This window comes from Pinus tabuliformis, chromosome 1_1 (genome assembly GCF_031772625.1).
Source record: "Pinus tabuliformis cultivar Carrire ecotype Pingquan chromosome 1_1, CPIR1, whole genome shotgun sequence".
Lineage (NCBI taxonomy): Eukaryota > Viridiplantae > Streptophyta > Pinopsida > Pinales > Pinaceae > Pinus > Pinus tabuliformis.
Genome location: NC_142297.1, coordinates 508,070,249 through 508,084,035, shown reverse-complemented (window position 1 = coordinate 508,084,035; position 13,787 = coordinate 508,070,249).

The following is a 13,787-nucleotide window of genomic DNA, read 5'->3' as shown; positions in this document are numbered from 1 at the left end:
CTGGTATGTTTATAATAAAATCACACCAACATTGTTGGGGCACTAATTTTTTTCAATGCACCGACATGATACACTTATTTATTTTTTCAAAATATTGAAATGGTGTGATTAATTTTTTTAACACAACAATGTGGTTTGTATTTAAATGCATCGATACTATAATTGTTATAAGAGCAGCGAGATGGTTGAATTTGTTTTTATTTTCAAAATTCCGAAAACAAGTGCACACTAGTGTTGTTTTTAATTAAAATGCATCGGTGTGCTTTTGTACAAGAGTACCAATATGATAACATATTTCATATTTTTCAGAATGTAGGAAACCGGTGCGGGTATTAATTGAACGCCTTGGTGTTGTTATGATTTAAACGCATAGGTGCAATTTGTTCTGATAAGCACACTGGCAGGGTTTAAAATATATTTGAAATTTCATTTTCACATAAAAGAGCATATTAATCTCAAATTATCCCTTTCGACACATCCACATGAATTACAGTATTTCATAGTATACATTTTCCGCTTAAAGTTTCCTTATTCTTGAAATATGGTTTGAAAACTATATTGAAATTCATATTGTGGTTATATGGTTCTTTAGACTAATTTTAGATATGCACACAAAATTTTATTTCTGATTTTTCTCAAATGCAGGGACAAAATCTCAATAATATCAAATGGTCATTTCTTCAAATTCCAAGTCGTTCCATTTTGTTGATCAAAGTCTTTCATGGAGTTCTCCCTTTCCATCTCCAGTAAGTTCAGATTTTATTTATATTTCGATTATCTAATTGAATTTTTTCTTTTTTAATCCATGCCAATTTGAATAAAAATGTATCCGAATTTGTATGATCCTAATTCATAATCGAGTTCAAATGCAGAAAATATTCCTCCATTTAAAAAATGTCGGAAGCTCTTATCAGGGGCAACATATCGCAAGCAGTTGGTAGATGAAAATAGATAACTTCTTCACCCTGCCAATTGGAAAATGACATCTTCGAGCCACAATCCGAGATCAAATGCTAATAATTATTTAGTAAAATGTAATTTCAACAAACCAATTGCATTGACGTGCTTTCTAATATCATTGATAGTATACTAATGAAATTCAATAATTTTTGAAATTGGGATCCTAGTGATGATAAGTGACCCACCTACCATATTCTAATGCACCCCACTACAACGTCAACTCGAGAGAAGGTTGCATTAAGAGAAAGACTCAGAGAGGAAGCATACAAAGAATGGTTGAATAAACCACCTATTCAATTCCCACTACGTCCAAATTCACCAATTAGGAATGAATACAACAATAGTAGTTCATCATCACCAGTTGGAAATGGAGGCAATCAAATAGAGGTTGGTATGGATGATTAGTTACAAGATACGACTGCTATAGAGACAATGTTGTTAGATGCATTCTAGAACAATGAGCTACGAGATGATGCTTATATCATTGATACCTTATTCAAAATCCTAAAATCATCTTCCACTACCCCTCTCTTTGGACCTGGTGGCAATTCAAAGTCTACTCAGTTGGGAACAATGATGTTGTTGTACAACTTGAAAGAAACTTTTTTCATGTCAAATGCATGTATCTCATAAATATTGAGGTAATTCACCTCAATATTGACATTTTACAATTATAATCCCCACCAACTACAGGTCATTCAAATATAAGGTTCTTATGAGTGATAATGTATTTTCGGGTAGTTGCGAAGTGGCAAAGGAATAGTAAAAAATTATGGGTGTTGAGTACATATTATATCATGCATGTCTTAATGATTGTATTATATATAGAGGCGAATACGCAGACAAAGAGATATGTCTGAAATGCAGGCATGTGAGGTACCATAACTAAAAAAAATGGGTAAATAACATGGTCCTCCTCATAATATATTGAGGCACATGCCTATAATCCCAAGGATCTAAAAACTCTTTCATTGCAAAAAATTAGCTATGTTGTACGGATGGCATGCCTCACATAGAATTGAGTCAGGAGTTATGTGTATCCCAACAAATTCAATAGCCATGAAGCATATAGATGGTACATGGCTTAAAAAATTCAAGGATGAAGTACGAAGTCTACGACTCAACATAGCCATGGATGGCATCAACCCATATTCCCTCCAAAACACCAACTATTATGTTTTCCCTGTAGTAGTGATCAATAAAAATATCCCCCCATGGTTGTTCGTGAAGAATAAACATCTTATGTTGGCTCTCCTAGTCCCTAGTAGAAGACAAGTGAAGAATATGGATGTCGACTTGCAACCATTGGTAGATGAATTGAAGGAACTATGAGAAACGATACATGTGTATGATGTATCAAGAGGAATTGCAACAAATATGAGTTTTACATTGTATGACGTATGTGCTTACAACATACATGAATATTATCTAGGATTCAGAGTTTTCTCTGGTAAATTACATTTTTATTGATTTGTTTATATACATAACAATATTGTTTCACATATTAATTTAATTCACTACATTTGTTTTGATCTTCTTGGTCGCTATTGTGACGACTTGTATATGATAATTTCACAGGTATTGTAACAAAATGGAATCATGGATGTAATGTTGTGGACCTTCTCTGAAGGCTAGGTGGTCCGACCACATATGAAATCTAGTGTATGACTACTCGAGGGTATTCCTCCAAGAAGAAATAATAGATTTAATCAACTAAGAAAACATTGAAATCATGAGAGACTGGAGCCAGAGACATGGCGGAAAAGTCCTGAAGCCTGAATGTATTATCACGCACACACACACTCTATACAAAATAATGAGAATGATACAATATTAATACATCAAGAGTATGTCTCAAGATAGTGCGTCTATCTTGGACACTCAATCACTTTGATTGAGTAAATATCTCAATCATACACTAATCTAGGAGCCTAAATATTTGGACAGAATCTCTCAACCAACTAGACCTAAACAAACTCCCTAGTTTGAGGAACAATCACATTCTAGAATAGATAAGTACGAAGTAATCCAAGTTTTATAAATTTAATTATTTGGACTTATTGATTTTTTATGTGAAAGTGATGCTAAAATTACCCCCCTCAATCATAAGTCCAAAGCAAGAACTTGGTACCATCTTCAAGTCCTCATGCTAAAACTGCTAAGTCGATCCTCAATGAAAAACTACCTGAAAAACCACCAAAACTGGATGCCGAAAAACTCTAATATGAAGAGAGAAAACTAAGAAACATGAATCAACAACAAGTCTGATACATTCCTGAAAGTTGCTTAATAACTTCATCAAATGCCAAGATGCAATGAAAAAGGATCCATCTTTCCTTTTCTTGGTCCACTGACCATCAAAGTGAACAAAATAATGTCCACAAATGCTCACAATCAACATCTGAATCACTTGTCCACTGACAAAAGTTTGTTGACTCTCACTGGCATATTTGTTGAAGTTTAGATTCCCAATCACTTTCCCACTGGAAAATTTTATGATGCCCACATTCTACTTTGATGATGTTGTTGAAACTGCCCACTGACTACTTTTGATGATGCCCACTGGCTGATTTTGTTGATGTTGTCGAAATGTCCATTGGCTTCTTTTGATAATGCACACTGGCTAATTTTGTTGATGTTGTCGAAACTTTCAGTCTAATAACTAGCTTCAATTCCATTATCCTTTCCCCCCTTTGTTAGCTGAAAGGAGATACAATCATCTGCATTGAACTCTCCCCCTTAAGGTGTAGGAGAGTTTCTCAAGAAACTTTACCTCTACCTTAAGTAGATTATAGGATTTATGTGGTTTCTTCATTTCTAGATTCCATCTCCAAGAGTTTATCCAGCCATAATTAACTATCACTTTAGTTTTCTTCCACATTCGACATTTCTTAGACAGATAATTTTTCTTGCCACAATGGTGACAAGGATGGAGGTCGAAACATTTACTCTCCATATGACTGTTTCTCTTACAATGGTTACACTTAACAAGATTCTGAGCATTTTCTAGAAAACATGTACTTATAAACTGAACTATTTTTTCGAAATATGGAATATAAAAATTCTTTTCTTTGTTGTATCCCAAGCCATGTCGATATTTGTTGAAAGAAATTTCTTCCCAAGTTCTGATCACCTTCTTGGAAAGACCGTTTTGTTGTTTTCGTTCACACCTGCTAGTGCTGCTGATATTCTATGCTGGATTCATTAAGTCATCTATATCACACTGAGAATCAATCATATCTATTAACAATTAATTTGTATCACATGTTGCATCAAACTTTCCAATTAGAACTTCAGTACTACTAATTGCATCATTCAGTAGCACAACTTGCTAGATGAGATCATCTATGCCACAAATCACATCACCCTAGTGGATTAGATCATTTGTGCCACAACTTTCATCAATCTGGTGGATTAGATAATTTGTGTTACAACTTTCATCAACATGCTAAATGAGGACATTTGTTTCACAAATTGCATTTGTTGTTTGGATGAGGTTTTCTATGTCACACACTGCATCTATCTTTTTTATACATTGTGCATCAATTAGATCTTGTTTTTCACTCAATTTTATCTGGATAATGAGTTGTTCTTTCATATCTAGTTCATTTTGAACATTGGTTGTTTCTTCTAATTTGGTAATCATCTAATTGATTATGTCTTGATTTTGTTTTAACTTCCACTCAAGTACTTTGATTTTGCTTTTCAATTCATCATTACATTCTTTCAATTCTTTAATATCTAGCCCTGCACTTTGAAGATGTTTTCCTCCTTTACCTGTTTTGGTATTTAACACACTCGCTTGATTATCACGCTCGCTTTCACCGTCACTTTGATTTTTGATTCAATAGGAGGGTGTGAGATACCACCTAAAATGCACCCAAAAGAGTTTTTGTAATGATTTAATGACTTGACTTAGACTTTTCAAGAACTCAACCTGCTATCAATTTGCTTAATGGCTAGTTTAGGGTGTCGCGCTCAACCAAGAGTGCACCCTATTTATACAATATATAAAGGACTCAAATTTTAACTTGACTCCAACTTAGACTCTCAAATTCAATTCATGACTTGGATTTTACCCATTACATAAAAATCTCAAGACTTTCCCGGACTTTATTTTATTCTATTTAATTTGAATTTCTAACTTTAATGACTCTTTTACTTGAGTTAACCTTTATAACATAAATCTCCTTTCATGACTCAATGACATTAGGTGAAAAATCCAAAACTTTTCTTTAGCCATGTGATACAATGACCAAAATCTTCCAATTTGTTCAAGTGACCCAATATCCCATCAATTTCTTTCCACACTTGTCCATTTTTCCCTCAATTAATAAGTCGAATATTTAAAACTACCATTTTTTAGGCATAAAATCTTTCATATATAATTCCCATAGTTTTATAAGTGGTTCCTAGAAAGACTTATGAAATTAAAGGCTAAGCATAAAAATTTCTCATACTTGACACATAATATATCATTCTTTAGCACAAAAATTTCTCATACCTCTGTTTGAAGCCAAGCACAATTGTGGGCTTTGACTTGGCACTAGAATTCGCTATGGCCTATACCCTCAACTTTGACTTTTCACAAAATTTCTTGTCAAAAACAATTTTAAATTGTTGATCCACTGCTTTGTAGCAATAGCGAGCCCAAATGCAATGACAGTGAGGATGAAAAAAATGATCAAGAGAAATAAATAAAATTAAATCCTAATAAAAAACAGGGGGAAAAAGCATTTGAATTCAAGATCCGGTTCTCCCTAAGCTTCCACGGCTCAGAAAACCAGTAGGAATATATGTCCAAATAAGGCTTAGATGTGGCTGGTACCTTGTTTAATCCCAACCGAAAGAAGTGCACTCTAAATAAATTAAAGCTATGAAGGGAGTGGGAGTTGGTGGGTCACTCAATCGTCCACTTTTTAATGATGGCATGGACAATGAGTTCCAACCTTTTCGATTTCCAATTTGTTGAGACAAGATAGAGAAAACAAGGTATCTTTTCTTTTTTGCTATAATGTATCCTTGGTTGTAGCAAAATTCCTTTGAATTAATTCGGTCCCCTCTCCATATCATTGGCACAGAGGAACTAATTAGTCAACAATATTTATGCGTTAAGGCTGAAGTTTGATTCAAAACTTTGAAGAAAATAAAACAGTGTGGCGACTGCCATGTCCACCTCAAAAGCATGCTTTAATTCTAAATGTGGAGCCACATCAACTAAGAAATGGAGAGTCAGATGGATTCTATGCTCGGGAGAATTTTAAAACCTCTGCGATTCAAGCGGGTTTGTGTATGAGAAAATGAGATTCTGTGAAACATTTCACTCAGATGATGTTGGCTGGAGGATATGCAGTGCATGTGAAAATCATGTCCATTGTGGATGCATTGCTTATGTCTATTTATTTACACATCTTGATGCTTGAGGTATTGAATGTATCAATTGTTCTAGGATATTTTTTCCCAGGAGCAATCAACAACTTATCACTGTGCAAGTATCTCTCACACATTGCGAGGCACAATGATCTCAATTTTGACAAAGATTCATTGTAATTTGTGACTGAAGATTGCCATCATTGTTTTGTCCTAGATACATGAAGATTCTCCTCAGCGAGTGTGATAACCTCCCTTGACTCTGCAATGTTAAATGTTTCAAATGGGAAATTACAAGTCTGCTATAGGATGGACCTTTGTAACTCCACCCTCAACCACAGTTCCTATAATAGACCTGTAACTACGTTCTTGTAGCAAAAAATCCTGTAATATTCATGACAAAAGAAATTATACTAAACCAATAGTTGCAATGGGAAGACTCACAAATTTTCCACACAAAGCACTACACCTCGTTTCTCACTCTCAGCAGGATTGATATTTGTCATTCCATCGAAGGTCAGGTTGTTGCTTCTTCCTCTCTAACCACGTAACCTGCTTTGCTTCCATCACCATTCATCTGAGTCATGATTCACATAGAATTCACTACACCAATGAAGTCTCATTGATAAAAACCGAATGGCCACGAACAAGTGTACTTTATCAGGTTAAAGTTGGCCCAATAATGCCTTTGTCCTCACTTTATGACCAATACCTATGATATGGCCTTGCCTAGAAGATAAGATATGTCATTCTAACCACTCTGAACTTGGGGTCCCTGTGGGAATTCCCTCGGGGAATTTGAATCCATCACGACTAGTTCCGCAAAAACCACTGCAAGATGACAGTCATGGGGATAATTCTCTAGACCCTCTTCCTCGTCTTAAGGTGATGAAAGAGTATGGAGAATCAAAACCACTCCTTTACATCAACACCTGAGGAACATTGTTAGAAAACTGCCACTCAAAGTCATTTCCCACTTCATTCTACTCATCACAAGTCTTCTACTCAAAGGAAATGAGCACCGATTATTTATGAAGTCTTCGTCAATACAGAAAGAGACGCGCACTTCATCTCTCTGCGCCAATCACTAAGAACATCAACACACCTCATACACAACTCAATGGGCTTCCACACAATGTTCCCAATCACACAAAATCCTCTCACAGGTCTCTTCATATGGCGACTCACACTGTGGCTTCATAAAAAACCATACGCATTGGTCATGCTACCCTACGTGGATAGACATGGACACACCTATTTGACAACTCTTCCACGATATATGGCATTGACCTTCATTTTAGCTCGTCAAAGGGGGGAAAGGATAATGGAATTGAAGGTGGTTGTCACACTGAAAGTTTCAACAAAATCATCCAGTGGGCATCATCAAAAGCAGACAATGGATAGTTTTGACAACAATTCTACCACACCAGGCTTGACCACGGAAACTCAGTTCCTGTGACTCTGATACCAAATAAAATATTTAATAAACTAATAAAACATTGAAATCATGAGAGGCTAAAACTGGAGACATGGAGGAAAATGCCTGAAACCTGAATGTATTATCACACACACTCACTCTCTATACAAAATAATGAGAATGAGACAATATTAATACATCAAGAGTATGTCTTAATATAACGCTTCTATATTGGAAACTCAATCACTTTGGTTGAGTAAATATCTGAACCATACACTAATCTAAGAGCCTAAATAGTTGGAGAGAATCTCTCAACCAACTAGACCTAAACAAACTCCCTAGTTTGAGGAACAATCACATTCTAGAATAGATAAGTAGGAAGTAATCCATTTTTTTATAAATTTAATTATTTGGACTTATTGATTGTTTTTATGTGAGAGTGAGGCTAACAAGAGAACCCTTATAGAAGAGAAACATCTGCTTTCAATGGTAAACCAGAGAGAATCGAAAGGCTTACAATAATGACACCAACTGAATAGCTTAGAGGATATGAGAGATAAGGAGAAGTAGTTTGCATAAATGTTTGATTCAAATGGGGAGCCTATGTTTGATGATCCATAATTCTTCGACACATATGTTGAGAAATTTCCAATTAGTATGAAGGAAATTTGTATTTTATGAGCTCCCATATTGGAAGCATCTTAATATTTCCCACTTACTAGATCCAATGCATATATTTAAAAATGTTTCATCTTATTTATGGAGGCACATATCATCAAAAGAAAGTAACACATTGGCTATTAGGAGAGAGATTATTTATTCAAAAAATAAAAAGAAACATTGGCCAAGATGATGCAGATGAATTAAGGCGAGCACATAAAAATGATAAGTTATTAAAGTCAGACCAAGAGCCTAGCAATGTGATGGATTGATCACATGTCAAGGCTAGAACATTTTAAAGTTTACTTGTGAATTTTTTTTATATTCAGTTAAGATTAGTTAGGAATATCTAGTTAAAAGAAATGATTTTATAGTTAGTAGGTAGTTAGGGCTAAGGGAAATTGGTTCACATCCATGAACTCATTTCTTGGACAATTTCTTTTAGTTTTTAGGGGAGGAGGAACATTTTGGCTGAAAATTTTTTGGTGTGGGAGAGAGATACGCTGTTTTTTTTCTCTATGTGAGATTGAAGTTAACTGAACAAAATTTCTTATACCAGTGGGTTTTTTTATTATTGGAAAATAGAATTTGTAAGTGTGGGTGGGACAGTTATTTGCATATGCATTTGTGAGGTTTGTGAACCATAATATTAATATCTGGAGATTGAAATTGATTTGGTCTTTAAATTGTTGTGTTGAATGAGGAATTCGTGCACTGTATTTTCTCTGTTATTTACATTTAAATGAGAACTTGGAGAATCAAATTTCAATTAATCTTCTAATCCAATGTTTTTGCATCCAAGATTGTGTATTGGAAAGAGTCATTTACATTACAAATTCAAGAATACAGAGCACTATGTATCAAGCCAACAGAAGAAAGAAAAAATCGTAAGGGAAAACCATCATCAAATTTGCAGGTCAATCTCTGATCAAAGGAAGACGAAATTCGAAATTCTGGTATCTCAGTTTTGTGCAGAGCAGGGTCTATTTGGTAACCCACGAGTGACTTACCAAAAAGATCTTTGGTTGGGGAGTTACAAAAGGATATTTAAACTGTGTTTTTATAGACTGCGTCGCTGGGAAAAACGCTTTGATGTTCCCCTTGTAAAAAAACTTTGGTTTGTTGAGATATCAACGATTTTTTGTTCCCCCTGTATGAACACTGTGGTTTGTTGAGATAGAAACAATTTTGTGTCCCCCTTGTATCAACATTGTGGTTTGCTGAGATAGCAATGATTTGTTGTTCCCCATGTACTAGCACTATGGTTTGCTGAGATAGCAATGATTTGATGTTCCCCTTGTACCAGCGTTGTGGGCTGCTAAGATAGCAGCCATCACAAGACAAGAAACAAGAGGAGAGGTTGGTCCCTCTTGGTCTTTCAAAGAAGGTGATGTCCCATGGATTTTAAAGAAAGATGATCTTTCTTTGACAAAGGAAGTTACAATGAGTGTGAGGGTGCCTTCTTTATATGGGTCTTCACTATGGCACTGCTTCACTGTGGAAGACCATTTTTCAGGGTTGAAATTACATGACCATTTGAACCTTCTAAGAGTATGTATGTCAAAAACATGATTTTATTTTTCTATTTTTTTATTTTAATGTAATGGAATATTTTATAGTTATTTTTTGTATAATGTACTACTTATTGTGTAGTGTCATTATCCTACGCTAGTACGTGGGTGTGTAAACCATGAATTCCTCCAAGACCTACAACATGCCATATCTAAATTATCTACATTCGTACGTTGGATCACATCAAATGAGATTCATATGACTAGAATTCCATGGTGGATTCAATAGATAGTTGTGATTGTTTGTATGTTTGAGAACGAACTACCGACAAGTTTCATGGAACTGCAAGTTCGTCTTCTAATTCACGTAGTAGATGAGGTTGAATTAGTTGGGTTGGTTTCTTGTCGTTGGATGTTCTTATTAGAGAGGTACATGAAGAAATTGAAAAGTTTTGTTCGATAAAGGGAAAAACCTGAGGGGTCTATGGCAGAGGAGTATATATCGTATGAGTCTTTCTATTATGCCAGTGAGTACATCAAGCATGTTGACAACACACTAGGTGCAACGATTTAGGATGATGAAAGGGATGAAGACAAAAGAGAAGGGGAGCTCCTCAAAACGAATGGAAAGAGACACATGATAAAGAGTAAGTAGCTTATGATTTGTAAAATTTCTACACAGTAACTATTCACACCGAACTTTATATTAATGTATATTTTGATCTCATATGTTATATATATATATATATAGATATATATATCATCATCATCATCATCATCATCATCATCAACAAATTCAAAAATTGAAGCCATCAATAAATTCATTCTTTATAATATGAAAGTACACAACTGTGGGTCGTATTATCTGAATAGAAGAGGAGGAAATGGGATAGTGACAAGAAATAATTCAAATGGTTGAATGGTAGAAGTGTGCCTTATCCTGATCATTTAAAATAAAATATGCCAATGACATGCCCTAACAATTGGGTTGTTGATCAATTCAGAGAGAAATACAGTGCATCTGGTCATTACTCGTGTGTTGAAGAGGATGCACTAAACATAGGTATTAGGTGAAACAACTCGTTAATTATAATCTCTTTTTGTACAATTTTAACTTCATACTGCACCTTTGAATTGTAAGATCTTTATATATTTTTATTTTTAATTATGTTTGAGTTATTAGACATTTGACACTATGACTTTTTCACCTTTTTTTTTAAGTGCATTTATTTCCATCTATATGGGTATATGAACATCATTTTCCCACGAAGGATGCCCATGATGGATGCATGACACAAGACTATGGAGTGCAAGTCAAGTTCAGCCAATCTAGTCTCACTAGCCACCGTGATCAAAACCTAATGTAGGGGACGTTATGTTATTTTGGAAAGATACAAGAGATCATTCAAGTGGACCTCTCTTCATTCCAATGATTTATTTTTAGGTGCAAGTGGTGGGAACAACTTTGATCGGAATAATGTAAAGGAAGATCGCGATAGTGGGTTGATATCTATCAACTATATAAAGATGTGGCATGAAGCTAGGGAGCCTAATGTTTTCCCAAAACACTGCAACTAGGTGTTTTTTCACCCAGACGTTTTGGATAGGGATTGGTGGTTCGTATTAAGACACAACCATGTATCAAAACATATGTTTGAGAACAACAATGTTATCATGCCAATCAAGGAAGATAATTAGGGTGATGACAATGGAGAGCGATATGTGCTTGTGTTATTTCATCATTTATAGTACTGTTGTATGTTTTTGTTTTCTTTATTTCGCTGATTATATTATTTTTGTATTCTACTTTTTGGCATTTTATAATATAATTGGTAAGATTCAAAAACACTTTTACACGTTTTTTTGAAGTGGAAACATTTATACACTTAAAACTAAGTATTTCCAACTATGTAGAATATCTATGATAATAAGGATTCAAGTTCACAATCCTTCTCAAATAGGAAAATGAGAAGAAAATAGTGAATTTAGAAACAACATTGAAGATTTAGTTTCAATTTAGATACTTATTGGTTTAATTAATTAGTTCATGTGTTTTTTCTTCATGTTTAGTTCACAAGCAATATAAATCATTATGTAGTGATAACTCTATGAGGACTTAAACAATGAAAAAGTTGTATATTAATATGCAAGATTAAATTCTTGACATGAGATATAAAGTCATGTTTACTATATTTACCCCGGATGCAGGTGATATGTGAGACGGGACAGGAGTGGGTGGCAGGACACATGCCGCCCCTCGGCCATCACGTGGCACCCACAGCGAACAGGAGGAAAGGACGAGGGCGGTTTAAGGCGCGGGGGCATGGGATAGTTAATGCCCGGAGAACGTATTCGACCCAGCGGATGGCAGCAGTAATGGCGGATGTGATCCCGAGCAGGGTAGGTGAGGAGGTTGGGAATAAAACAGGGTATGAGCAGGGAATGTTGGTAGTTATGCAGACGACTGGCCTCTCTGTCTTTGTTGAGATCCCTTCTCAGACGGACGGGTTCATCACGCGGTCGACTCTGGTAGCAGAAAGTCTGGTTCATTTCGCGGCTTGCTGGAATTCTCATCCCTCAATGGTGAGACCTCGACAGCGTATGCTCAGCCGTCGAGGCTCTTCCAGAGGAGGGGTCTCACGCAGGCATGAAGGGGACAGTGTTGGCCATTGCTGCCACTGCAATCTTGCTAGCTCTATTGGAGCCATCCCCCTACATTCCAGTCAATTCATGGATGCAGGGGCATCAGGCTCGGCCACCTTGCCAGCCTTTGGCTCCACCATCTTCAATTTTACCAGCTCAACAAATAACCCAAGGATCAACGCGCATGTTTCTATACTGTTTATTGAGAATGCTCAAGACGATGACGACCCCATGGATGAACAAGGGCAACCGATGCAAGTCAACCCAGGGCAAGCAGTGCAGGCTCCGGAAGCTGTTATGGAGCAGGAAGCAAAGGTACCGGCTACAGACCCGGAAAAAGCTAAGCATACTCAGAATGTTCAAAAGGCGGAAACTGGGGAAGAGGCAGCGACTTTTCCAACTGATGCTGAAGGAGAAACCTATGGGTGGTGCCGAATTGAGGAAGAGCAATTGGACGAATGAAGGCGCCCGCGCTCAAGGTTCTATTGGCTTTTCGCCTGGTCTACTAGTCTTATCGGCAATTTGTCTTTGGTTCAGTTATAGTCTTTGGCGTTTTCTGTTTTGTCATCTCTGTTTTGTAATTTTTGCTAATGAATTGGGCAAGAACAGTCTCCCATGCGAGGGAGGAAATGGATGGCGCCCCTTTTTGTCTGATGCCCCTGCGTGGGCCTGCATCTACGTTACACCTTGGTTTTTAGTTTGTTGCCCTTGTGCGGGCCTGCAGCGGTGGTCAGTCTCGGTCTTAGTCCGGTGCCCCTGCGTGGGCGAGAGCTTGCTTTTGTGTTTGGTGCATTATCGGCTCTTGGGTGTGATGCCCAGAGCCTGTCTCACACTGGTTTCGCCATGATGTATTTTCGACCTCTGTACATATTTTAATAGATTAGGTTTTTACCGAGAAAAAAAAAAAATGTTTACTACATTTAAATTACAGTTCTTGCAACATTATGTAAACTAAAAGCACGTCTTATGCATGTATAAAATGTTGATTACATCTTTTTATGGACCATAAGAGAAACAAATGGGCTTACATGGATGCATGAGAGGTTTTAATTTTTTCTTCATGGATAATGGAACAATTTTGACTTTTCTTTTCAATGATAATTATAAATAAAAGTTGAATTAATAAATATTTTATGGCTAAGAATTAAATGATAAATAATGTGATGGTGATTAAGAGACATTTGTTTGACTTTCAAATAGACTTGGTGATGTATTTTTCTTTCCTG